This window comes from Leptonychotes weddellii, chromosome 8 (assembly GCF_054177405.1).
Source record: "Leptonychotes weddellii isolate Sample4059 chromosome 8, ASM5417740v2, whole genome shotgun sequence".
NCBI lineage: Eukaryota > Metazoa > Chordata > Mammalia > Carnivora > Phocidae > Leptonychotes > Leptonychotes weddellii.
The window spans coordinates 126,785,287-126,813,086 of NC_138376.1; the positions used below are offsets into that span (position 1 = coordinate 126,785,287).

At 42.6% G+C, this 27,800-nt stretch overlaps 1 long non-coding RNA gene across 2 annotated transcripts; it reads right to left on the minus strand.

Moving 5' to 3' along the window:
* LOC115939689 (uncharacterized) lies at positions 1–24,980 on the minus strand. 2 transcript variants are annotated; one of them, XR_004074467.2, is made up of 3 exons: positions 24,791–24,980; positions 15,476–15,627; positions 1–257 (listed from the first exon to the last, which is right to left on the minus strand). It is a non-coding gene; the product is annotated as an uncharacterized LOC115939689 (long non-coding RNA). The 2 variants fall into 2 exon arrangements; XR_014147456.1 differs by lacking the exon at positions 1–257 and adding an exon at positions 6,616–9,666.
* Positions 24,981–27,800: the final 2,820 nt, after the last annotated feature.

The following is a 27,800-nucleotide window of genomic DNA, read 5'->3' on the forward strand; positions in this document are numbered from 1 at the left end:
TTTAAGATTTTATTTATTTATTTGACAGAAAGACACAGCGAGAGAGGGAACACAAGCAGGGGGAGTGGGAGAGGGAGAAGCAGGCTTCCCGCAGAGCAGGGAGCCCGATGCGGGGCTCGATCCCAGGACCCTGGGATCATGACCTGAGCCGAAGACAGATGCTTAACCAACTGAGCCCCCCAGGCGCCCCGAGGGGCAGCGGTTCTTGTGAGTCAGACACAACTGAGGTGAGTCCCATGCTTGACCTCCAGCAGACACTGTAAATCAACAAACCACAGACTGAGGGAAATCATTTGTAAGGCTTACATCTGCAAAAAGGTTTATATCTAGAATTTACTTAAAAACTCTCCAAACTCAAAAATAAGAAAACAAATAGCCTAATTCTTAAAATGGGCAAAGATTTGAATGGAACTTCACCAAAGAAAATATAGAGATGGCAGGTAAGCACATGCAAAGCACAGAGACTGAAAGGAGAAGGGTAGGTCAGAGGCTAGGGGAGGAGAGTGGGGAGTTAGTGTTTAATGGGGACAGAGTATCAGTGCAGGAAGACGAAGACATTCTGAGGATGGACTTTGGTGATGGCTGCACAGCAACCAGTCCACTCAAAACCACTCCACTGTGCACTTAAAAATGGTTAAAATGGCAAATATAATGTCCTGGGTATTTTACCACAATTTTAAAATTGCATGAGGCAGCAGGTGGGGGTGACAGCAGGACTGGCTATGTACTTTGTGGGCTACAACGCCAAATGAGAACGTGGCGTCCCTTGTTCAAGAGATACTAAACATTTCAAGATGCAGTCGCAGAGCACCGAACAGAGCTGGTGCCCTTCTCAATGCGGGACCACATGCCAATGAGCAGGTCGCACGCACTCAGGGTCTGCTGGTTGAAAACATGGGCTGGTGTGAGGGGACTTGTGTTTGATCCTGCTCCCCCAACCTCTAACTCTGTGACCTTGCACCAGTCCAGGATCCTCATGTCCTAAATCAGCTCCACTGGGCTCGTTGGAGGGTTCAATGAGATAGTAATATGAAGGATGCTCAGCGCAGCACCTGGCCATTTGTGCTTGAAGAGTCATTTGTAGAAATGCACGAGTGCACCACTTTCCTCTCCTAAGTATGTGACAGCATTTTAGAAACACACCTTAAATCGCAACCGTAGGTCATGCTCTTCAGTGTGGCGGAGTGTTTGCATCAGACCTGGGTGCACCATCGACCAGCTGTGCCATCTCAGAAATCTGATTAACTTCCAGGGAACCTCAGTTTTCATGTTTGTACAGCACCCATAATAATCGTTAGAACAGAGGCTGCACATAATAGGTGCTGTTTACACAGTAGCGATTATCCTCTCGCTTTATCCTGTCGTCTGGGATGAACCCTGCACAGCACAGCACACAGTTTCATATTTAGCATAATTTCCCATATAAACTACTAGGGATTCAAAGAATTCTATCACCATCTTCCTGACTTGTTTCACCTCTTTTTTTTTTTTTAAGTAAGTCTATAGAAGAGATCAGACTAAGGTAGCTAAATAACACAATATTCTATTTATTTGAATTTCAACAGAAACAACGGAGGACCTGCAAATAAATGGGTGAATGTTGTGTGATTGATGTTTAATCAACTGCAAAGTGTTTATAGAGAAAGGACTGATCCTGAAATCACTTGAAAATGCAACTATTATTCTAAAGGACTCTCAGAAGTAAAAACAGCCAAATACTCTTATTTTTAATTTTTTAGATGCTTTTTTTGGTATAGTTTCTTTAATTTTGACAAAAGTTCCTTTAAAAACTCATTTGAATGTTCTCTTTAACGGAGTAGGAGTTGCAAACGCTCTAGTAATTTTTTACCACTTTCATATTTAAAAATAATATGCCCTCTAAACATTTACATTCAAGATTTGTTTTTCCTCAGATGTGTAAATAACACATAGTAATTTGCATCTCATGCATAAATCTCACTCTGTTGAATACAAATATGCAGGAAAGTTCCTTGTTTCTCTTCTCTGTTTCCCCCGCTCCTGGTAGTTTGGTTGACTAATTTTGCCAGAAAGATGAGGAGGGGGCCCTGGTTGGCAGTTAGAAAATGAATCTCTTGGCACTGCTCTCTTTCAGGGGCAAGGAACTCAGAGCTGAATAAGTAGCTCAGTCTTTTACAATACTAATAAAAATATTTCAATCTTTAATATTTTCCCAGATGAATGTACTAATGTGTCCTTTGTTAGTGACATGTGTAGATGCTGCCTATCCGGGGATTTATCCAGAATGCATTTGCCCCTTGGGTTCCTTGTGGAATGTGCCTGACTCAAATCAATTTCACTTCCCCGAGCCCTGGAAAGAAGGTGGGCATCCAAGCAGCAGGCTTGGTAGACTGAGGTTGCTCCCTGGCGTCTCACGTTACCATTCCTTCACCACCGGGACATTGCATTTCCAGAAGTTTGTCTTGGCCTTGTATTGATCATGTCTGGTTAAACTCTGAGGCTTGTTTTATATTCCAAATTTCCCGCACCACTGGTTTCTTGCCTACTGATCATTTGCTGGGTTTCAGCCTGGCAAAAGATGTCTCAGGGAGCCTCACCCCCATTATAAAATGTGACTAAAATATTTCATTGAGTCGTCTGCCCTTGGTGCAACTAACTCTTTTTAGCAAATGTCTGGTGATGCTTTGAATAAAAGATGCTACATGAAAATAAATTGCAATGTTCTCTGCTTCTGCTGCTATTTATGTGTATTCTCTTTCTACCATTAGAAATTGATCTTATTTAACTTTTAAGGTCTTCTTCATATAAAATGGGCAAAATCTGGTTTTCTAAAATTATTTATTCATTCTTTTTTTTCCCCTCCACTTATTCTCCAAACAATTTACTAGGTATGCACTGAGCACCTGTCCCAGCTAGCTCCATGTTAGGAGACAGGAAGCACATTGCAGGGTCCTGCTCTTCAGGAGAGCAGGTGTTTGAGAAGACAGATGTCTTCAGGACTCACAGATGTGAAGCAGCTAGATAACAATACCAGGCAGAATACAATGAGATCAAAGACAGCGAGAGCTTGAAGACTCCAGAAAATGGAGCAGAGTGTGGGACATGCATCAGTGGGATACTAATATTAGACGTTATTATCAGACAATATTGATAATAGAGAGAATCCTATCAGTGTAGTTATCACGGACCAGGTACCAAGTGCCAGATCCTGTACTTTGTTTATGTATTCCCTTGACGGATGCCCACGGCCACTTGGCAAAGTAGGCATCGTTGTCCTACTGTACGGAGTTTGAGAAGCGTCCTTGCGGAGGAGGCTGGGATTGAGCAGAATTTGGCAGAGGTAGACTGTGAAGAGCTGTTGAGGAGAAAGAAGGCATTTCCTGGGGAAAACAATGAACGTGTCAGGAAGACCTGGCCCCTGAGGTTCAGGGAGAGGTGGTGGGAGCAAGATGCGGCCAAAGCCAAGAGCGGGCTTTGGGGTGATGGAAGATGAGGTTACTTAGTGAGGTAGCGGTGGATTCGGGTCAAGTGAGGTGTCCCACGGCGGGCGTGCCGGAGTCTGGACTTTGTCCTACAAGCCATGGAGCTTCCTGGGAGGTATTTGGGTGGTAATGACTACATAGAAGGCCACACTCAGCCATCGGACGGTTCGGTGGCTTAGTAACTGAAATGAAACATCCTCCTCAGGGGTTTAGTCTTTACTCGGTTCCCGTCAGGGTGTGGGTGTTTTGTAGAAGAGTAGTGAGGACACTAAAGTTTACCCTGGCTTGGCATCCTGGCCGAAGTCATTTTTCTGAGGGCACTGACCTCGGTGGCCCCTCCACCCTTAGGCACACACACGCATGTGCACACACGAACATGTGCACTAACACACACACCAGAAAAGAGAGCCACTGGCTGCCGTGTTTGTCACCTGTAACCCCAGGCCCTTACCAGAGATCCAAGCTGTGCTGGCAGGATTATCTCCCCTGGGAATTCAGAACTGGGGACCTTTCTACCCGTGATGATTCTACCCTGTGGTACGTCTTCTCTTACACTGAGGTATTGTGATCCTCAAGAGAGGCAGCAGGGGCAGGGGGAGCAGGCAGAGAAGAAAATCTCTGTATACTACACCTTATGGAATTATCTTTTGTTTTGCAAATACCATTTTTAAAGGGGAAAATGATGGAATATTGGCAGTTTTATTTATTTATTTTTTTAAAGAGTATTTCTTTGACAGAGAGAGACAGAGAGAGAGAGAGAGAGCACAAGCAGGGGGAGGGGCAGAGACGGGCAAGATAAGAAGTTTCTAGCAGTTTGACTATGGTCTGCCCGAGTTTGGGTTTGCATTTGCCAAAGGTCAAGGGTGTACAGATAATCTGGAAAGCCCCATTGTTAAGGCATATGGCGCTTTCCTCTGTAACTAGGTAAAGGGATGGGACAGTGGATTTCCCTTCACCTGGAATGTTGTCTTCATTTGGAAGAAGAAACTCTGTGAATCTCTTACCAATTTATTTTTTCAAAGCACACATATAGGAGAAAAAGTCTAAAAGTAAATAAGGCACTGTAATATTTATTAATTCAGTTGATGAGAAGTTGAGTGATTATTATTATATTTGTAACTTCTAAAAAATTATTTGTTTCAAAGGGATTTGGTGATGTTTAGGAAGAATCTGCATTTGCTCAATCCAGGTTCTGCACCCAAACTCAGCCAACTAGACTTTTGGAGGAAGGAGAGAAGCTGGGAGTTAATAAAATTCAGTTTCGTCCCCTTGAAAGAAGACTGTCTCAGTGTGCATTCAATCAGGGATCTCTGTAAATATTTATTCTGCTATTTCTTAAAGGGGTTATATGTTTACAGGAGAGAAAGTGGTGCTGACTGAGATAGGGCACATTCTGCTCCTTGGCGGACGTTGCCCTCTGTGGGAGCATTGCCCTGAGAGAGCATGCCGATTAGCAGGAAACCACTGTTCTTAGAATGACACCACCCTGTTCCCAGGCAAATGGTCCAGGCTTAATCAGCTGGCCTGAGTCGTGGTGTCACACAAACCCAAACGTATCAGTTCGTGCTCTTTTCAGGCTCCATTCACAGAGCAGGCATAGACGGAGGCCGACTGTGGGCTTCCGTGCTCCTTTGCCCCAACTAATTAGAGGGAGGCAGGCCAGCAGCACTCCTGCCTCTCTGTTTCCCAGCAGATTTTATGGTGAGTGGACTTGGCCTTCGGCCTGCCTGTGCATGCTTTAGAGACTCAAGACCCTCCTCTGATCGGTATTGCTTTTCTACATCCATGAGGGCCAAATGCTGCCCACGCCTTTTCTACCTGAGTCCTATGACTGCCCACGGTCTCTCCATCCCCCACGGGGCCTCAACCCCATGGCCCAGCCCGGTTACCCCACTTGAATGGGGGCCGTATTTCTGCCTGTCCCAATCCCTGGGGAACCGACATGCTTCTTCTCCTCCCTCTCTTGCTCGAATGGGCTTTCTGGCATGACCCGGCTCAGGCCCGGGAGTCCTGTTCTCACCACTTGGCGCCACCAGAACTGGACCCCGTCCATGGCTTTGCTCTCTCCGGACTCCTTAGATGTCAATGAGTCTGCTATGTCCCTGTGGGACTTGGTCTCTTGGCCTCGTTGTCCACTCTCTTGTGTGGTTCTCATCATCGTCTTCTTCCTGCCCAGCATGTTGCACAGCTGGACTCCATTCTCCACTTTATCAGCAAGCAATCATGCCAAAGCCTATTCACTGGTCACAGTCATCACAGATGCTGTCACTCTAACTCAGCAGATGGACAGCAGACCATATGGGGACAGAAGGAGTGAGAGTTACTTCTCTTCCAGGAGTGCCCCCACACTGGAATAAGACCAAGGGCTGACGACTTTTACTGGGGTTCAGGGTCATGATGTATTAGTAAGTCGTTTACTTTTCTTGCTAAAACTAACAAACAACAAAAGAAAAGGTCCTACTAAAAAGAAAGATAAATGTGTATTATTTTGTTGTTGTTGGTCCTAGATGACTGGTTTGCTTAAAATGCACAGGGCAGTAAGTACAGTAAGTAGTGGGGGGACACTCTGTCTTTTACCAGGAACATTCATGTTTTCAGGGAAGTTCTGATGCATAAGAATTTTTGATTGGGGGTAGCTTCTTGGGGAAAGTAACCCTTATTTCTAAGTTAGAGTGTGCCATCATAATTAATTTTCTAATTTTTCCAAGGTTTCCAGAGATTCATTCTTATGACTCTTGTGACTTTCTGTGGTGTAAGACTAGGCCTTTGAGTTCTGAACAAGATTCCATTTACAGTTCTTTATTAAGCATTTGGGAAATTTAAATATTCTTAACTTCAGGAGACTATCCTTTTTGAGAGCATGGCAAACAGTTCCTTCATCATTCCAGACAGGCGGAGTCTGTGTCTTCTCTCCCTAAGGACAAATTCTGAGTCTTTCTTTGATTCATGTTTGATTGACAGGGCAAATCCCAATTGTAAGTTTATAGATGGGCCCTCTGAAAGACGAAGTATGAAAGGTACTTATTTAAATTACTCTTGGTTTTGCTTTGTAAAGTATGCTATTCTTAAGTTGCAGTGCTTCACGTGAATTACAGACAAGTGATGGTTTGGCAAAAACACAATGCTTACAACACATCACATGTTACCAGTGAGATGCCACATGACATGATTTTATTAACACGAGTTAAAGTCAAGGGTACAGGTTTGATCTGTTTGCTTTCAGGTTAACAGCAGCGGGAGCTGGACTTCCCAGCAGGGATGGAAGCTTTGCTACCTCATTAAGCAAACTCCACCAAGCATTATCTCCCTTTTACCTAGCAAAGCAACTTTCTTGGGAACTGATACAATGTCTCATTTCTCCACCACCACTGCAATACTCTGCTGATAACACCATTCCTATGTGTTTTCCATAGTTATATCTTCCAATTTTATATGAATTCATTGCAACTCCGGCTTGTGGATTTTTGCTTTTTTCCCTAGAATTAGAGCCCCAAATTATAAGTGGATTTGGACAAGGTTCTAATTCTTCTGTAGACAAAAGATTCTTTGAGGGAATTTGGCTGGGAGGGGGAGGTGCAAATAGGTTCTGCGTGGTGACGGTTTCATTGCTTACTGATCACTTAGCCTCACAGCCAATGTTAAATGTTAAATATGAGTCATTAATAGCAGCTATCATTGAGCTAAGTGCTCTGCTGTATACATTGTTAGCGTGTGAATTCCATGGGGTTAGACATTGTTTCTCTAGAGGAGCCTGAATCCCATCATTGCCATGTCTCTCTTCTTGGGAAGGTTTGCAGACATCGGGTGAACTCTGTAACCAGATCTCCCTGTGCTCACTGAGGGGTAGTAGTTACATTTTTGTGGGGTAGCGAGAGATAACCTGTGAGCATGCAGGTTAATTGTGTTTTTTCCCTGCTGCATTCTAGAATAACACCAGTGTTTTAATAACTGCAACCTTTCTATGCGAGGGGTCCTTTGAGACGCAAAACTGGCAATAGTAAAATAACAATAATATTCTTTTCAGTGGTAATGGTGGAGATAATTGTACGGTGAAGAGGTGCCATGAAAAGGTGGCCCGGGCACCACTGTGACCTGGCCCATTGCTGTGTCATCCTCACGCTTTCTATTTTAGCATTAATAACATGCCTTTATTTTGTTCCCCTTCTTTATGATAATCTGGAAGTCTTAAGTGCCTCAACCAAGCCTAATGGATTGTTGAGAAGCCACAATAATGACATTTTATTCTATTATTATAATTTGTTTTCAGGAGGCATATTTTTAATTATTTGCATGAATAATGTCATTATGTATTCATGCCAATACAATTCTGATAATTAATTTACATGATGGAAATTTCTTAGTGATTTTGATGTCAGTGTTAATAGCAACATCTGATAGTTGATCTGGGGATGTTGACATCAATTTAACTTTTAATATATTATTGCCAACACCACCGGCAGTATAAAATTACTTTGCAAGAAAAGAAAAAATCCATCGGGGAAGAATTTCAATGAAAAAGGAAGTGAACCTTCCCTAGGGTTTATGAGTCCAGAACAAAATATATGCACTCAGATGTGACAAATGACTTACTTGGACGCAGACTGGGGAAAATGAACCTGTCGAAACGGGTAGCTTCCTATAAAGAAAGCTTGCTGTGAAAATACTGTACATGCTGGAAGAAGTGGCTCTTACAGCCACTTTTTTTGTTAGTTTGTTTTCATAATTTTTTCTTATAAAATCTTTCAAAACTTTTGAACTCTTTGTGTGCTTCTTTTGTATTTTGCCTTTGTTAATTTGCATTTTACTTGTAAGATTTAACAGGGGAAGTGATAGGCCATTGTTATTTTACAGAACAAAAAACATTGTGCATGTCCTGGAAAAGCTCTATTTTCATGTTTCAGTCAGTTAAATGACTGAGGTGCTAAATCCATTATGGAAGAGTGGACCGTGTTAATGAGGTGATCTCAGGTGATCCTCAGGTAACTGCAGAAAATATGCTCTTCAGTTTCCACTGTGGGAGGGAAGTACAATCCCAGAATGTTCATTGTATTGTTGGGAGTTGTAAACAGCAAATGGTACGAAAACAATGAATCATGGATCACTACATCAAAAACTAATGATGTTTTGTATGGTGACTAACTTAACATAATAAAAAAAATAAAATAAAACAGCAAACGGAACCCCTCCTACTCAGATACATATATTCATAAATATGCATATAAAAACACATACATATATACATATACGTGTGTATGTGTATGTGTGTATGCATTTCTGGTTTAAAAATACTGGAATTTGGGGGCACCTGGGTGGCTCAGTCAGTTAAGTGTCCAATTCTTGGTTTTGGCTCGGTCATGATCTCAGGGTCGTGAGATGGAGCCCTGCATTGGGCTCCATTCTCAGCACGGAGTCTGCTAGAGTTTCTCTCTCTCCTTCTCCCTTTGCCCCTCCCCCTTCAATAAATAAATCTAATAAAAGTATTGGAATTTTATAGGTCTGCTATTTTTTAGGAGGAAAACGCCCCCAAATCCTGACTGACCAGATCTGTGCTTGGCTAATGTAGCTGTTTTTCCAGGCTTCCCCTCACCTACAAAGAAAGGCACCATCTTCCCTAATGTGGCATTTGCACCACAGGACACGTTCAAGACCGTGTAATGGGTGATGTCCCACTGTCTTCTATTCATTCAAAGTCACTACCGTGGCTCTTAGGTTTTTTATAGAAATTAGTTTGCAAAATACTCACACTCTTGAATAAGGTGAGCATGGGAAAACAATGAAAAAATTCAAGGCCAGTTATAATTTTGATTTGCTTTTGGCTTTTGAGATGCTGTATTACAGTGACCGGAGCAGATGCGAAAAACCATCGTGCTGCATTCTGTTCATCAGGTTAGTTATTTCAGGTTATCGTGATTGAGAAAAAGGAGGAAGGGCAGGACTCCAGTGACAGTTAAGATGTTTTTGTCTGCCCAAACTTTTTCCACGTCCTTGCCATCAACAACAGCGACAGTGTCCCTCATTAGCTCTGAACGGACTCGTCTCAGCTCTGTGCGTGAAAAGAGGTTTTGGAGGGCAGCAATTAGTACCGGGCAGGTACGAAATGCAACCTATTCTGGGTCTCGCCTCGGTGCGTACAGCCTCGCTGCTTCTCAGGAGCAGAAAGCGTTCGTCCCCACCATCTTCACCTCTTTATCTCCCATTTTCTCTTCTAGTAAAAAAAGGAAGGATGGAAGCAAAGTTGGAATACGTGGAAGTAGGAGGAGCTAATTCAGTGTTGCGTGTACTACCAAGCAGGTCCTCTAAACTCGATTTTAATGAATATTTTGAGAGTGCTTATTTTGATTGGTTGGTTGAAAAAACTTCACCACCACTGAGAACTGAAATATGATTTTGAATGTTTCTGAACAAAAGCTATGCACTATGTGATTTGTCAGAATTCACAAGAAAGTGTGAAGTCACTTCTTATGGACTTTGCTGTGATCAATTGATCCTGATGATTTAAAATATATTTCTCTGGGTGTTGCACACGATATAATTCAAGGAAAAAATTTGTAATGGACATTTAATAACTCTTCAACCTTGTCATTCTATATTTTCATTCCTTCACTTTATTGGTTTCTAATTGCCTTGAAAATATATTATGCTTATGACTATAGTATGCAGTTCTTCATGGCATAAGAACTCAGAAATATGCTTTGACTAAGTTATGAATCACATATTACAAGTAACAGTGGACATTTTTGTTTTGGATTTTCCCAAATATGCTATTTGCAATTGTTTACATATATTAGAATCCCTTGCATTTAAATAGCTCATTATGTAAATATTTAGGAAATAGGTGGATATTTATTTTCATGGAAACTTCCACTCAGTCACTGAAGTTAAGATGATACCTTAATGTTGACAGTTATATTGCATGTTCAGTAAAGAATACATAAATATAAAATTGAAATAAAATCACATTTAACTTTTGAAAGTAAAAAAAAATAATGTTCATATTTTGAAAATATATAATTAGCAGAACCCACTGGACCAGAAGAATAGCAGTGATAGATCCCTAGGTAACCAGCTTTGGCTTTCCCTGTCTTCTGGCTAGGAAAGCTCCCATTTTCCATCTGGCAGAGGAACTTTTGGCAGCAGGAGAGTTAATTGCTGTGTTTATGGACTATGCAATGTGTTTGTGTCTCAGGGCATTTTAGTGCATTTAGTGCATTGAGGATTGATCTACTTGAGCTCCCAAAGGCCAGCAACAGCCCTGGTGGATGGAGGCCAATGGCTTGGTTTGCAGATGGCTACTAATCCTACATTTCAGCAAGTGAGGTTTATCACACTCACTCTTTGAGAATTACCTAACTTTGTGTTGGATTTACTTCCATACTCATGCTGGCTGCAGAATGACATCAGCTTTGGGAAGTTCAGCCACTGATCCAGGATCAGATAGGGGCTGGACAAGTGGTAGATCAAGAATTGCTGTGGGGAGATGAAACGGTCATGTGTCAATTGTTAGACTTAGATCCAGGAAGCTGGAGTTCTCATCCAGTAATTAGCTCTGTAAGCTCACAACTCAGAGCCCTGGTTCTCTAATCAATAGAAAAAGGGGAGTAATAGAGGCCTCCTGAGTTCCTTTGCATTCTAATATTCTCTGATTTTAAATCTTTTGGATAAACGGTAATTATACCAAAAAAAAAAAAAAAAAACCCACAGGGAGTGGTAGAAATGGAAACACCCATTCCATGTCAACTCTAGAAAAGATATATTGAAAAAGGCATGGAACAGACAGTGAGGGACAGGATAAGGGCATCAGTGTGCAGAGAAGAGGGGCATTTTGCTCTGGGGATTCAAAAATATTAATAGTTTATCAGAAAGGTAAACAATTTGAGTGAGATGACCTGTGTCAAGTGCCCACATTGCAAATGCTCCAAAATGGTAGCTCTGATTACCATTACTATCATGGAGAAGATGTGAAGATGTGGCAAATGTTCTCCTTCACATACACACACTTTCCCCCAGTCTGGCTTCTCAGATAGATGTTCCTGTTAATAATTGTTATCTTCTACAGAAAACTTTCATGTCTTATTAAACAGATGTATTTGATATTTATGTTTAATAAAAAACATATAGTTTTCTTTTAACTCTCCCATGCCCTTGGTGAGCATATTTTAGTTGCCCTAAAACATAAACATAGTCGAGGGGCACTTGGTGATGCAGTCAGTAAAGCATCTGCCTCTTGGTTCCGGCTCAGGTCATGATCTCAGGATAGTGAGATTGAGCCCCATGAGCCCCGTGTCAGGGTTCACGCTCAGTGTGGAGTCTGCTTGGGATTCTCTCCCTTTCCTTCTCCCTTCCCCCTTTCCACTTTTCCTGCTAGTTCTCTCTCTCTCTCTCTGTCTCTAAAATACATAAATAAAATCTTTAAAAAATATTAAACATAGTGGAGAGCAATCAACTTGAATCACCCTAACAATCTCTGGCATCTTGCTTTTGTACCCACGTCATGCAAGTGTCAGGAGACAAACTGCTCTGAACTCCAGCTGGGAAGTAGGTAGGAGCTGGTCCTCAAAGGATATGGACAACGTATAACTACTAGCACAGAATAACAGGATGAGAAGACTTTTCAGCCCCAAGGAAATAGAAAGTGAACATTAATTTTTGATTGGGGTTTGGATGACTCTGGAAAACCAGCCAAATCTCCGACCCTTATTAGTTAGGTGTAAACTGGTGAAAGGTTAGGATTGAATGTGTGAAAAGGCAGTGTGGAAATGACACACAAGGAAAGTACTAGAATGCTTCTCTCCAGTATCCCCACTTCACCAGCTAACTAAAGTACTACATCTTCAAATGCAAAGATTCCATTTTTTTTAATTGTGCAAAAATTTGAAAATGTCCCTTAGTTATTGCATCCTGCCTTGGTCCTCTCCAGGTCCATCGCTGAGTCCTTCTTGCCTCTCTGGGTCCATCACTGAATACTTGGGAGTACGGTCCGTATTAACCCTTTGTCGTCTTGCTTTCGCATTCATTTCATTGAAAGTGTCTCTCAAAACCCTTGTGACTTCCTATCTACCATATCGTGTCTTTTCCCTAGACCTCACCTTCTTCTACTACTCTGTTGTATTCAATGTGTGGGACCACGTCCTTCCTAGATATCTCTTTACTCTTAGTGTCTCAACACCCTACAGTCCTACTTTTCTATCTTCACTGACTAAAACCCACTCTCCTTTACTGGTTCTTCTTCCTCTCCATGCCTCTAAAATGTAGGGACCCACTCCCCTGAGTTTCTTGTCTCCTTGCTCTGTCATGTACTTATTTCTTTGGTGATCTCAGCCAATTCCTGTAACTCTAGCTCCCCCCAACTCTGTAGAGACTACTCCTGTATTTGTCTCTCTAGCTTTGCTCTTGCTACTAAACTCCAAATCTGTATTTTCAGCTTTCTACAGGATATGATATGTATTACTATCTCGTATCAAACTCTAAGGTGGCAGTGGAAACGGAATTTGAGGAGAAGTTTGATGACCATTCTAGCAAAACAATGTTCAGGATTTTGTAAGTGGCTGGACGTGCAAGATGGGGAAGAGAAACTGCCAGAGATAACCTTGTGTGTGGAGTCTGAGCTCTGGGTGCAACCTTTGGAGACTTTGTCTTTGGGCCTGTCCTCTCTTCTATGAATGATGTCTTTCTGGAAGATCTGATTCATCCCTTGAGTCCAGCCTCTATGCAGATGACCAGCAGAGCTTTCTTTCGACCTGACTTTTGTTTGAGTTCTAGCTCTACAGAAAGAGCTCCCCCTGGACATCTATGCTATCCTCTCGTGACACTTTAAATTCAATACATCCAAAATGGGGTGCATTATGTTCCTCTCCAAATTTAATTTCTTCTTAATACTTAAGATTGTGGCTTCAAAATAATCATAACTTCCCAGGTTTGAAACCTGAAATTCATCTTTTCTTCTTTTTCACATTCCCTTGCTTATTTCCATGGGAGAGGTAGACATCCCTACTTTATTAGCGCTGTGCTTGACCAGGGAACTTATTTAGCCAATGGGAGGTTAACAGGTCTGACACGATAGAGGCTTGAAATGGGTTTACACAAACTGTGCTTGGGCTCTTACGTGTCTGTCCTCTGCATCTGCCCTTGCCCAGGAAGACTGGCATGAGCTAGCCCACTGGTCCTAGGGTGTAAGCTATCTGGAAGCCCAGATCAGCTGACTCCCAGCCAACCTGCAGATTTGTGACCCAAACAAAAACTTACTGTTGTGTGCTGCTGTTAATTTTGTGGTTGTTTGTTACGCAGCATCATTGTGACCACATTGCCTGGCACACCTCTGCTTCTCTTCTAATAGTCCGTGCTGGTAACCTGTCTTCTCTCTGCCTGAAGCCCAACCTCTCCTTCACACTTTGCAGACTACCGTTCTGAAAGCACATCTGTAGTCCTAGCCTCCTCTTGTTCAACAGCTGTCAGAGGCTCCCTATTACTTAGCGTGTGATCCACCTCCACGGCTGGTCAGGGAGTGTCCTCCGTGATGTGGCTCGTCTTCCATCTCAGGGTTTAGCTCGCTCTGTTTTCTACCTGTGCGCTAGAACCCAGTGCTGGCAGGCTGTGCAGTATACCACAGCTTCCGCTTCCGTCTGTCTTTCCTTATGTGGCTTCCTTGGCTTGGGTTGTCTGCCCACATTGTTGGCCAAATTTTGAAATCTTAAATTTCCTTTCAAGGTAAATCACTGATGCCATCTCTCCATAAGTCTTTTCACCGCCCAGTGCGTTGTGATTTTTTCCTCTTCCCAACACCATTCAATCTTTCTCTTTTATTTACGACCCTCACTTTTTGTGTATTCGTGTCTTCCTGTTTCTCCAACAGTGCCACTCACCGTCCCCAAGCATTCTTATAAGCTTGGTTGTAAGCTCTTTGTTTGTCTGTTTGTTTGTTTCTGTCTTGTTTTGTTTTTGTCTTTTCTGTGGTTTGGAAATCAGTGCATTACAAAGTAGAGTCTTGATTTTTATTTGAATTGGGTTGAAAAACAATAAATTATATTTCCCCCAATACCTAAAAACATCACCTGCAGTACTAGAATGGAATTTTAATTTGTTCAATTTTAATTGTTTTGTATTGTAGGGAAGAGAGTGAGCGGTTCTCTGTCTGGGGTACTTCACCTCAGCAGGCAGCTGGGCACTTGCCAAAGGGCTGTAGAAAGCATCAGGGATCCTCAGAGTCAGGCAGAGAGAATGCCAGGCTTTGGTAGGTGCAGAAAAGCAAGTCTTTGTCCCCTCTGTCATGTCTCTCTGGGACCCGAGCTGCCAAGACTCATGTGGACCAATGCTTAACGCAGGGATGGGGACACCAGTTTTTATAATGAGAAATTATCTCCTGATCAAGTTGGATTCCTTAGAAATCTGCGTCCATTTGTTTGATTAATCGTTTTTCATTTATTGCTATTTTGCCACTTTCAGTCTAGGGGTAAAGAGGCATTGTGTTTTTAATCCAAATATTCTGAGATACCAGAAATTCCACAGCTCTAAGCTCAGGATATATTTTAACAAGGGAATATGCCAGACCTTCCCATATTCACTGGGACTTCTGAAGGGGAAAGTTTCATCCAGAACCAGGGGTCATGGGTATATAACTAAGGGTCCCACCAAAGGTAGTGGTTATAATAGCCAAGATTCAACCACTTATCCCTAGAAAACGTAAACCATTCTTTCCATCTTCCCAAAACTGGGAAATATCTCTTGTATAATTTGGTGAAGTCATTCAGGTTGTTAGGATTGTCCGGAACATTGTTTCTGGATTAGTTATGTCAGTTGGTCAGTGACTTTTCTTTCTTACCAGTGATTCACCAAACTTCTTATCAGACATATTATTTAGCTACACGACTTCAAACTTTCACCATGCTTTAGGAAATTGGCTGAGTCTCGGAAAATGGGAGCAAATGATTCACTTTCTATGAGAGGAAATTGAGGTCAGTCTGGCATCAGGGTGGTTGAGATCCTTGACTCTAACATAGCCACAGACCCCGCCTCCTCACCTGACTCATCATGGCTGATGAAGAGTCATCCCGATCCCAGATCCGAGTTTCTTCTTCATGGGAGGTTCATTACATGCAATGCCTGATTCAGACACAGACATTCTGAAAATCCAGAGGGCTAACCCAATCCCTGTGGCTTATTCTTCTACTCCCTGGAAAAAGACAGGTTTGTAAATGAGCAGTTTCATAACTGTTCACTGATTATTCTGCCCACCATGTCAGTTTTGATTATTGTGTAAAAAATAAAAATGCCCGCTTCTGTTCTGTAGACCCACCAGCCATGCTCAATAGCAGGAAACTGTCAAGTGGCTGGATATGCGTGTTTCTAGATAGAAATGTTTAAATAAATTGTGTCTTTTTGTAATATATTGTGACTTCAAGTCACTCTCCTTTAAAATATATATATTTATGCATATACGTACATATATATCCTTATACACACATGCGCACCCATCACACACTTGGGAATGCATAAATACATCACTTTATATTTTTATCACTATTACTTGTAAATAGGAAATGAAGTTACAATCCTTGAAATTGTAATGGCGAGCCACAAAGACACAGTTGCTGGCACAGAATTCAATTAACAGATAGCAATCACCCCTGGGTGACTGTGTGAGGTAGAAATATACAGGCATGCTAATAAGTAATATCTTAAAACCACAACGTTTATCAGCCAGCAGCCAGACATGGGCACAAGTGTGGGCAGACAGCGTTGCTCTAGGATATTTAATACAAACCAGCTCTCTCCGTTTAAGGATTTGTGTTTAATCATTCAGCAACATTTTAAAACATCCCGGCTGGCAAGCTTTTCAAATGGCACTGCTTCGGTCAGAAAATGCAAGGGCTTATTTTGCTCCCCATGGTTGAGAGGGATAGGAGGGGCGGGAAAAAGGAGTTTAGGAATAATCAATCTGCATTTGTATTTTTAAATGTTTTTTTCCTTGTCATTTTCTGATCTTTGAGCTACTTCAGTGTGCATCTGCTGGGTGAATCATAGCTTTAACTAAGGAAACACGCAGAAGGCACTCATTAATACAGAATAGCCAGATGACTGACTCCCTGTAAAATAGCATTTTCCCTAGCAGCAGCTTAGTACAGCTTATAGTTATATTGTCCTTGAATTTTAGTGAAAGAGGAACACAGGGGTGTTCAGAAACTAGAGGCTGTTTTATTTTTTCATGCACATAGGGGTATTTCTATAGTAGGTTAAAGAAATTCTTTAAGTGCCTTTCAAAATATTTTGTACTATGTACAAGCAAAGAGCAAAGAAAGGTTATGATAAGGTGGGGCATGGTGTAGCTTTTCCGAAGGAGAATGTGAGTTTATCAAAAGAATGTGACCCCTAGTAATTGACAAAAAGAAACATTGTCTTCCATTAAAATAAAGTGGAAGCCATGTTTATGATTGCCAAGATTAAAATCCTCATCACCCAGAAATGGTTCAAGAACAGCGAGTCTACTGGCATCTGGGTCATGCGATTTGCCTGAAGGTGTTATGTCGTATTTGTTACAAGCAGATGCCTGGGGGAATCTGGCTGCTTAGCAGATGGCTTTGCCGGGAGAGCATCTTCTACATTTGGTTCTTTGAATCAATCAGACCTTCTGTAAAGCTCTTCGTTCTTCAAAGCAGAGAGGTAAAGGGGGAGAGAAAAGATGAGAATAAAGGGAATAGCTCCACTGTAGGTACAACTAACAGAAGTATGAGTAGATTCTACTTTAATTGTATTTTTCAAGTACTTAGGTTAGTACTTACTATTTCTCCTCTAAGGTTCAAGTTTTTACTTTTTCAAAGTGAAAAAAGAGAAAGAAAAAACAAGCAGAGGTTATTGTAGAGTCCAGGCATTTCATACTTTTTAAGCATGTGGGTTTTTAAGAGATACGATGACAGCACTATTAATTTTAAGACTGAAAAATTGTTTGCAATTTTCACGCTTTGCTGACCAAGAGCCACATTCTGAGAGTCAAGGCTCTGTGGCATCCAGTGGCTCCTTCCTCGCTGCAAGACCCTCATTGTTGTCCTGAGATGTTTTCCTGTCTACAAAGTAACCTCGAAATTATGCCTGAGAAAGAATCTTCTCTGAAGGGCATCTCCACAGGGAGACCATCGATTCAGCGCCAACATCTTATCCCGATTTCTGTGATTTTCTCTTCTGTCAAGTAAATATGGTTTCATGAACCCAGAATTCACTTCACTGATGTCTGGAAGGATCCACTGTAGCCAAATTGGGAGACAGTGGATTATATTTAATCCAAAATGATAACAGACCTCTTGAACTTGCCATTTATAATTTAACACAGGATAATGATGTCAGTAGAGTGAAAAATTCAACTGGTGAACTTGGGTGTTTGTGTATGAAATGAGTATTTAGAAATTTCATGGACTATGGACAAGAGTCCCTGTAAATTCTTTTCCATTTCCTTAGGGCTCACGAGTTTTGATTATATCAAGAAGTGCACATTTCCCACAAGTCTTGTTGCAATGGAGAATTTACAAACTCCTATGATCCTTAAAGGACAACAGCTGAAGTGGCCTCTAAGTACTTACAAATGATGGGTTAGGTTAGAGAAAATGCATAATATCAAAAAAAACCCAGAAGTGATTATTTTTCTTATCAAAGACTTGGTTCTGTTTTAAGGGAAACAATATATTCAGATTTAATATTGCACATAGTTGTGTAGCCATTTTTAAAAAAGTTTCATTTATTTATTTTTTTAGTAATCTGTACACCCAATGCAGGGCTCGAGCCCATGACACCAAGATCAGGAGTCACATACTCTTCCATCTGAGCCAGCCAGGACCCCCTGGTTGTATAGCCTTAATATTAAAAATTATCATCAAAGATGTCTCCTGGTAGTGTTAGGAAATTTTAAGCATAATTTTGTCTGTCTCTATTTGTGCTTGGCTTGAACTGTTAACGTGCAGCTATAAATGGATTAGCTCTAGGAGAATGAATTATAGTTTACCGCACACACACACACACACACACCTGCACACATGAAATACTGTAGTTGGTCAGATCAACAATCCATGCAGCCCATTATTCAGCCTAGAGGGTGGTACCAACATTCTTTTAAATATAAAAAATACAGTTGACTAGTATGACATTATCTCAAATTTTTCAAGATTAATTACTATTGTTTATTCCAAAATATCTCAATGGTTACAATAATAGGATTTGTGGGGAATATAGAAAAAAAGCAGATGTGGTCCCGAACTCAAGGAGTTTATAATCTAGCTGAAGTCATAGAATGGACATCCATGGGATAACATCAAACAGTTCGAGATAATGTGTAATTGAGCGGTAACCTATATGCACAGAACTCTCAGTCCTGTGGGGACTCAGAACCAGGAGCTGGAAGAGGAGTGGGACTGGCCAAGCCAAATGAGTCACATAGACTCTAGGTACTCATCACACCCACTCCTCCGCTAGAAATTTATATTATGCGTTTATGCAAGTTTTTCCTGACCTTTTAAAAACCACTTCAAAATTTCTCATTCTTCAGCTATAGGTTGGTAAAAGCAGTGTTTAATTTGACCTAAGTTGTCCTTTCAAGTTTCAAAGAGTGTCCACTAATTCTATTATGTTAGAACAGAGATTGTTGGATGGATGAATGACTTACCTCATCCATGTATTTCAGGATTTTCTAGACTTCAAACATCTCCTCATGTTCTTAATGAGTCTAGGTGGAGTGAAAGCCAGTACAATTGTCCAAGTGAGGGAGCTTCTACACCAGACTTCATACTGGGAGACTTCCCAGTGGGCTTTGTCTGTGGCATTATTTTGCCTGAGCTCCAGGGTTGGGCTGGAGAGGAAGAAGGGGTGCTCTCCGGCCAAGGGTAGCTCCGGGAGCTTTGGGAAGGTGGGGTGGGTGTGCATCGAGAAGGAAAAGAGGGGCTTGCGGAATGAGCAGAACAGCAACAGCACCAGTGTTGGGGTCCGTGGAGGAAACAGATGGGGTTGCCGAGACAAGCGAACACCACAGGAACAACAGCGGGATTTAGGGGAGGAATACAGCCAAGTGTAGGCAAACTGTGTGTGAAAGTGAATTTCAAAGACCTTGGTCACTGAGGGGATGAGTGAGCAGAGGAGTTCCGGGCTGGTGTGCTTAGGGAAGCCGAAGACAGAGAAGACACAGACAACGCCACGGGGATTGAGGATCCGGTCAGTACAAGGTCACCAGGGATTTTCGAGATGGTCTTTTCAGTGAAGTGTTGAGGAGGAAGCAAGCAGGTGCTAGGACAGTCGGGGGTGGAGGGAATTTTCTACCACTTTCCAAAACGTTCAGCCTTGAAAGGAAAAAGAAAAGGGGAGTAGCAGGATCCAAAGAAGTTTATCTCTTCTCTGTCCCCAGTAGAATTAGGCCTATTTGTGGGCAGAGAGAAGTGGCATGGACAGAGCGCACAGTGAAGATGAAGTAGCATATACAACTAATGGAGGAAGGACCCGGGGTAATAGCTGGGCTGAGAGTTGAGCCATGGCGTGGGGGAGTAGCGCCTTTGCTCAGGGTCAGCCCCCACACTCCTGATAACTGGGGGCTTGTCGTTTAGCCTGTCTGAGCCCCTGTTTCCTGGTCTGTGCTTCAGGGTTAGAACAAAATACAAAAGCGTATGCAATATGCTTAGCACAGTCTGACTAGCAAGCACATAGTGAAAATCTTCAGGTCAAAATCTTCACAGGACTGAGGGAGGGCAGGAGTCTAGGGGTGCCCTAGCATGTGGTACCCATGAACGGACAGACAGACAGCTGGGAACCCAGAATGCATTCTGAGGCAAGTACAAATCCACGTGGGCTGGGCTGGGGGAGAAGGAGACACAGGGGTCCCATCAGAGAGCACGCGGGGGAGGTGAGGATGGGGAGAGTCTTCCTTTCAGAGGGCACCTGAGGTTTGCCCCACAGGTGAGGAGGAAGCTGTTCCAGGTGAACAGTCTGAGCAGAGGCATAGGGCGGGCACAAGGAACTCCTGACCCACTACCACCCCCAGCTGTTCAGCCGCTTCCATCGGTGTTGGGTGTGAACACTCTGAAATGCTGAAACAAGCATTAGTGCAGAAAGACACACTCATCACAGGACCAATAACATACAAATAACAAACAAAAAAGCCCAATTATTAGAGAAAAATTTCATAAGCCCTCATGCAGTCTTGCCGTCACTGGGAATGATGGCTTTCTGTGACAGGTGTTTGTGAGGAGAGCCAGACAGAGTGGGTGCCCATCAGTGGGCATGGGCTCTGTGCAGTTTTAACTTATGGCATCCTTTGTTCTCAGAGTCACCTCTGGTGGTCATGTGCTGGTGGCCTGGTAATTAAGTTGGACTCTCAAAAGAAAGGGCTTCATGGGTTTCTTTGTTTTTAACATGGGCTGAAACTCTCCCCAGCAGAAAGTTCCCATTTTTTCAGTGTGTCACCAAAGTCAAATGCTCATCACGGAAAGTCAGTCAATTTTAAGTAAAAAGGAGCCCTTCTGCAGTTAAACCATAGATTCTATCACTCATGCTCCCTTTCCTTTGAACATATATGTTATGCTTGGGAAATGCCCTCTCAATATTTATGCTCAGAACAACTCCTTTACTGCACAGTGGAGAACATAGATTTCAGCTGTAACACTCTCGTTTCTCAGCTGTTGCTAGACATAAAAGCCAGGTTTCATCTACACCTTTTCTCCCAGATTAGTATTTACCCACTTGTATTTGGCAGTGGTGGTAAGAGGGCACAAGCCAGCCTTCTGACTGTCAAATAGTTGCCAGTCAATCATGTGGCAAAAAAACTGTTGCAAAAACCCAAGTCCAAAGCAAAGCAAAGCAAAGCAAAGCAAAGCAAAGCAAGGCGATGCGTCAGATGGCACCGTGAGGCAAGGCATGCGTAGAGTCAGTCATTACCACCGCACTTAGGGTGGGAAGGTGGCGACTGGTGAAAACATCCTGTCTGGTCCTCGCCTTAGGCACATCAGTAACTTCCTCCACAGGGCAAACCCTTGCCACTCCTTCCTACCCAGCTCTGGTGCTGGTTCTTGGGTCAGACTTACTGGATTTCCCCAGAGGTCCAGGTGTCCCTCTCCTGTGCCCTGACAGCTATTTGCTCACATCTCCGAAAAGCACTCATCATATGGAACTGGCCGTTAGCTCGCCTGTCTCCATTATTGGACTCTCTATGTGAAGATAAGGGTTGTCACCGGTCCACATAGTCACAATATTGACTATAAATAATCTGGAACAGTCGTATGTTAGTATAATAAATATGTTTGGGTCCTCATGTTATTGCCAGGTTATGCAATTGAATTCTTAAAAGTTTAAAACTCTTGTCTACAGCTAATGAGGGGGATGTCATCGTATATGTTATGTACCAGGTAACACATTTTTCCTAAAGCCAGATATTCTTGACTTTCATACCCAAGTCCTTCAGTTGGACCATTAGAAGTTTCTAGCTAAATTAGCTAGTAATCTTATCTCCAAAATGTCAGTTAAACATCAGCTAGACAGAGAACGAGTGGGTAGACATATTCACTGCCATCAAGCCAGGGTCTAGTCAAGAAACTTGCTCTTATGGCTTCACCATATATGGTGGGTTCCCCCATCCCCGGTGCTGTCTATGGGAGAGGGTGGAGCCCTGGAAAGCTTCTCCAGCCTAAGGTGGCCAAAGGCTGCCCTGGCTCACTGAGTCTTGGAAAGGCAGTGAACACCCCACTACTGCCTGAAGAGTAGAAACTTCCAGAAGCCATAATGCCCTCCCCACTACATGGGCCAAGAGGATAGATGCCAGAGTGAGGACTGTTTCCTGGGCAGTTGTGTGAACATTGGTGGGATCGCCTGCCTAATAAAGCTGCTGGGGATGCAGAGATACCCCAGAACATCAGAATACTTGCAGAGAAGGTTCTGAGGTCCCTGCAAAATTGACCCTTGAAGACCAGCCCCCAGTAGTCTACTATCAGGTATGATTTCCAGATGAGAATGTTTTAGTGGAAAATTTAAGTGTAAGACTGATGGCTTGATCAATTGTGCTCCAATTTCCTAAAGTCCCATGACCACTTTCTTCTCTGTGGAGCCCTTCAAACGGGTTCAGCTTGCCCCCATTAACTTCCCATCACATCTGGCTCAAGCCCAGTGAAGTGGGCAGAGTTGGTAGACACCAACGCAGCCAATCATGCCTCAGACTCACTCTTGATCCCTTTGACAGCAGGGCCTTTGCAGTTCCTCGGGAGTGAGGGGCATTGTTTGCGGCACAGGAGGTTGAACCCTGAGCCACACCTCATCCTTTCTCCAGCACTCACTGTGTAGAATCATCCTCACAGAGCACTCTTGGGCTCATCAGAAAATGCCAGTCTCCCCCCCCCCACCTTTTTTTTTACCCAGTCTGAATATCCAGCCCTCTGGCATGCAGTTATAAACTCACCCCTGAATAAAATACATCGACATTGAAATCTTCCCAACACATACATTCCTTGTCAACCTCATGGTGGCTCCGAGTGGCATGTCTTCCCGTGGCCGTCCATTTCTGCCAATGTCATCCTCCTTGAACTGCAGGCATACACGAGGCTGACTAGGGCTTCTGCCACGCCCATTGGGCAGTGCTCAGCCATGCGTTCATTACCTCTGGGCGACTGCCTCAAGCTGGGACTGCCCACTTTTTTGTCACGATTATGAAAATGTATGCAAAGCACACCTAGCATGGAGTGCAACCTGACACGTGACTCTTCCTCCCAGATTATAGACACACATTCTCAACATCCAGCACTTCGTTATTTATTTATACTCCATGTTGTTCCAAATGAATTGAAGGCACCGTCTTGGAACACGGACTGCAGGAGTAATGAGGGAGAGCGTCCTTTCCACATAGCTTTTCACGGAGCAGGATGATGAGTTGATGACAAATATTTTTGTAATTGTGGGTTTTCATCTATTTCTGTCCTGTAGCTCACTCATCATTTTTCTCTTCTTGTTGCTTTCCCGAGGTTTTTATTCTTGTATCACGAGTCTCCAAAATAACAGCTAAGCTAATATTTTTTTTTTTTTTCCTGTGTAAGGTGCTCCGGGGAGCACTTCACAAGCCTGATCTACTTTAAGCCTCCAAGCGCCCCTGTGATATGGGTAGTGGGTTCTGGTGTATCCCTTGTAGGAATGTGAAACTGAAAATCAGAGGGGTTAATGCTCCGTCTTGTGGTCACACAGAGAGAAAGAACAGGATAGCAGGACTCGTCCTGCTGATCTTCTGTAACATGGCATATCATACCTCTAGGGGTTAGTACCCGGCAGGTGACGGATATTTGGATGCAGCAGGCAAGGGTACCAAGTTGGGGCCAGAATAACTCAAAACCATCTCAGTCAGGAGTTTCAGGACTCGATGAGGAACTGAACAGAACAAATGCTCCACCACCTCTAGGAGGGTCCACAGTGAACCATGGTGCCAATTTCGTCCCATAGGTGCTCTTCAGGGAAGGTTGCAGACATCTTTATGGAGAACAGCCTGCTTCCAAAGCTTCAGGGGGGAGTTTATAAAAGCCACAAACTCAAGGGCCTGATGAGAAAGGCCTGTGGGCTCGCTGACCGAGGGAGGAGAAAGCCAGCACCTTGTTTCTCCACAACTTTGCTTGAAATGAGCAAGTGAAAATTTGGAGAGTTTAATGCCAGTTTACTAGGCTTTGTTAATATTGTTCATAAGTCAAATACTCTGCCACGATTTTAGTGTTTAAGTAAAATTCCAAAATGTCTACCACTTTTCAAAGACCTTAATTAAATTGGACTTTCAAAAGCAATGGCCTTTTGTTGAATATTGCCGTTAGAGAAAAAGGATTTCTACAGTTCGCTTTTATCCTGTGGGAAAGATGCTAAGGGTTCTTCATTGTTGAGCAAGTATAATTGAATAGACCCAGTTTTAGTTACTGTAACAATGCTGTGTAACAGTCGCAATATCTGCTAACAATATGCAATATACAATAACCAGAATGTAATACCAAAGGGTATTAAGCCTCCAAATATCTTTGTTTCAGATACTGGGAGGCAGATTTTGTTATGTTCTCTTGGTAAAATGATTTCAATGGCATAGTGGTTTATTGATCATCGAGGACTTCTGGGCTCACTTACTGGTAAGGTAGATGAAGTAAATTATTTCTTCTTAAAGTTCCTCGATTTTTTGGATCATGACAGCTCATTCAGTCTTCCTAACTTTTTTGTTTGCTTTGCTTTGGGAGGAAAGGGTGCAGGCAGCCCATTCTACTGTAATGATATTACTGCTATTGAGTAATACAATATTTTGGGTCTCAAGGATCCATCATCTGGAAATAAAACTCAGTCTTTCAGTAGACAAAATGCATACTTACCTTCTCGGTTACTCTGCCAGTCAAAGCAGGAACTATGGTGATGACCCGCAGCGTCACGCTTTGCATTTCCCGATAAAGTCACATTTCTGTGATTCACAGGATTTCTACCACAGACTGTGGTGGGGCTTATTCAGTAATGCTGGCGGGAAGATGAGAGGAAAGAAGAGTGAAAGAACACAGAACGAGGTGGTTTTGTTGATTACAGCTTTTATTCCCCGTGGAAAACGGGTCCGGCCTCACTCGGCCTTTTGTTTCAAATATATTCATGCCAGCTTCTCTTCTCGAAGCAGTGGTTGCCCTCTGCCAATTCTGTGGCTGGGAGTCTTTCCTTGGGAACATACTGTGGCTTCCCAGTTCCTGTGTTTGTGATATCACAGAGCTTGGCTCAGCAGAACCCTGAATGGTGTCTTTGTAACAGCCTGCGAGAGATTTAAGATGCTAAGGGGACCACATTACTAAAGAATGTCTTGAAAGAGAGGAAAATTAAATGACCAATAAAAAAGGAATCTTCACAAGTTCCTATTGTGTCTTGTAAAAAAGAAGTACTGATGTATTTGGGTCTAGCTCCTCAAGGCCTGTGGGCAGTTGCCAGGCTCCGGGGCCGCCCCTCCTCTCGCCTGGGAGCCGGGCTGGAGTCTAAGTCCCAATTAATGAATCTGCTTCGAAGTTGAGGAAGAAGCAAGTAAACCACAGCTGTGAGTCTCAGGTCACTGGGGATTTCTGTTTCAAACCCAGCCAGTATGGAGTCTCTGAAATTATTTGATTTGGGAGTGGGATAAAAAAATTGATAATATCTGATTTGTAGATTAGCCCTGGAGGGGGAAAATACTAATTTCACATATCATTCATCTTCCTTTTTATCTGGTCTCCTCAAACTGTAATGAAATTAACCGAGTCCAGCTTGAGAAAACCTCAAAGGAGTTTGCACATTGAACTGGCAAATTAATCTGAGCAGCCCACAGCTCAACATTTATTTGGTCAATATTCAGTGAATAATAAAGCTTGAAAGCACATTTTTTATTTGTCCATTTATTCATTGAAATGTTTTCAATCAAGCCTACACCTTGAGATTTATTTCTCATTTCCAAAATCACGAATTTTCAACCTAATTGCAATTTTTTTTTCTCTCTGACTAAAACCTGGACGACACAAGTAAATGTATTTACAAGTTAAACTTAGCAGACTGATTTGGAAGGAGAATTAGAGCAGGGCTCAGGAGATAAGAAATATGTTCAGTTCAGTGGAAGAGTTTCTCATGGAATGTTCCCAAAGAGTTATGTAATTAATATAATGTGAGATGTTGTACAACAAATAGAGATATACGCTATTAAGTTTATGCATGAAAATAAGATTTCAGAATCTGAAGATCACTACAAATCCCTGCTCTTTGGGTGCATTATACACTGGGCATGATTATTGCATATTATGTCATCCCAACTTTCTTATGAGGCCAATGGGTATTATCAATCCGTCAATTTATTCAATAAATGGTAAGACCACATAGAGGGGCCAATAAATAATAGTTACTGTGTGGAATTAGGAACCACTCCACTGGGCTTGAATCCTGTTTCTATCACTTACCGTCTGTGTGAACTTGGGCAAATTACTTAAACTCTTGGAGCCTCAGTTTCTTATCTGTATGGTGAGGATGACGATAATAAATAAATGATAGGGTAATTGCCAGGTTTAAATGACTTTATATATGTAAATTGACAGGAATGGTACCTGGAACTTAGTCAGCATGACTGAAAGAATTGTAGGCATAGGGAATGCTATGACCCAGCTGCCACCTCAGGTGCTCACATGATGGTCAGGGAGGCAGATGTGGAAACAATGAAAAATAATGGCATTACAAATTTCACAGCAGAAGTGCAAATGAAACACGGTTGGGAAAACTTTGTTCAGAAAGGTAAGTGAAGACTTGACAGAGGGGAGGAGAAAGCCAGCCTGTATGCAGAGGGTGCAGCAACCTGCTCAGCACGGGTGGTAATTGTTCAGTAATATTTGATAAATAAGCAGTTGACAGAGTGACTGTGAACACGTAAGCAAATGAATGAATGGGTGAATGCAATCACATCCAAGCATGCACTAGTCCAAGCCCGATTCCGGGAGAATTCCGGTGATAATGGATAAAGAAAACACATTTACCTCTGACCCATCCTCAGTCAGATGTGTAGAGCTGAGATATTAGACATAATTTCAACAGAAATTAAGCCTCCAAAAAATCCAAGATCAAAGAGTCTATTATTTGGACCAGATCTTTGCTCTCTGTACTAACTACATCATGTAGCCTCTCTGTAAATTTTTCTGCCATCAATGCTTCCAACTGCAGAAAGAAGGTGCCATGGGTTAGCAAGGTTAAAAAATGAAAGGAACAAGAAAAAGCCAGGGTGGATGAAGGGCAAGATGTTCTTAAAATCTGAAGCAGAAGGACGCCTGCAAAGAGCCTTCCAAAGACAGGGAGTCTTCAGGAGACCATTTTCTGAAAAAAACACTAATCATGAGTCATTCATAATGCCCTGCTTTTATGAGTAACGAGCAGATGTATCTTCTGTGTTCTGTTCTTAGAACTGTATCTTGGGATGACTTACATTCTGGGAAGGATAAAGGGGGCAAACCTGCCTCTCTGGCCTTTAGGTTTTCATTCTAGTCAGTGCCCTTGTCTGAGAGCAGAGCCTCTGGATACCCTGGGGTATGCTTGGAGGAGCCCTTGGAGTTCTGCTGATTTATGAAATGCCTCCAGGGTGAGAGGAGGTGGGAGAGAGGATCCAGGACACTTGCTCACTCACACAGCGGGGCAGATCTATTGCACAATAGATCCTTCCTTCAGGCTCCTGGGTATTGTTTGGATGCTGCAAGAATTTCTGCTGACAGTTTTTCTTTCTTTTTTTTTTAATTGAAGTATAGTTGACACACAATGTTAAATGAGTTTCAGGTTCTGCTGAAAGTTTTCAATGCAAGAGTCAAGACTACCCTCTGGAGCGGGGGCTGCTCCTCTCCAGAGTGGTCT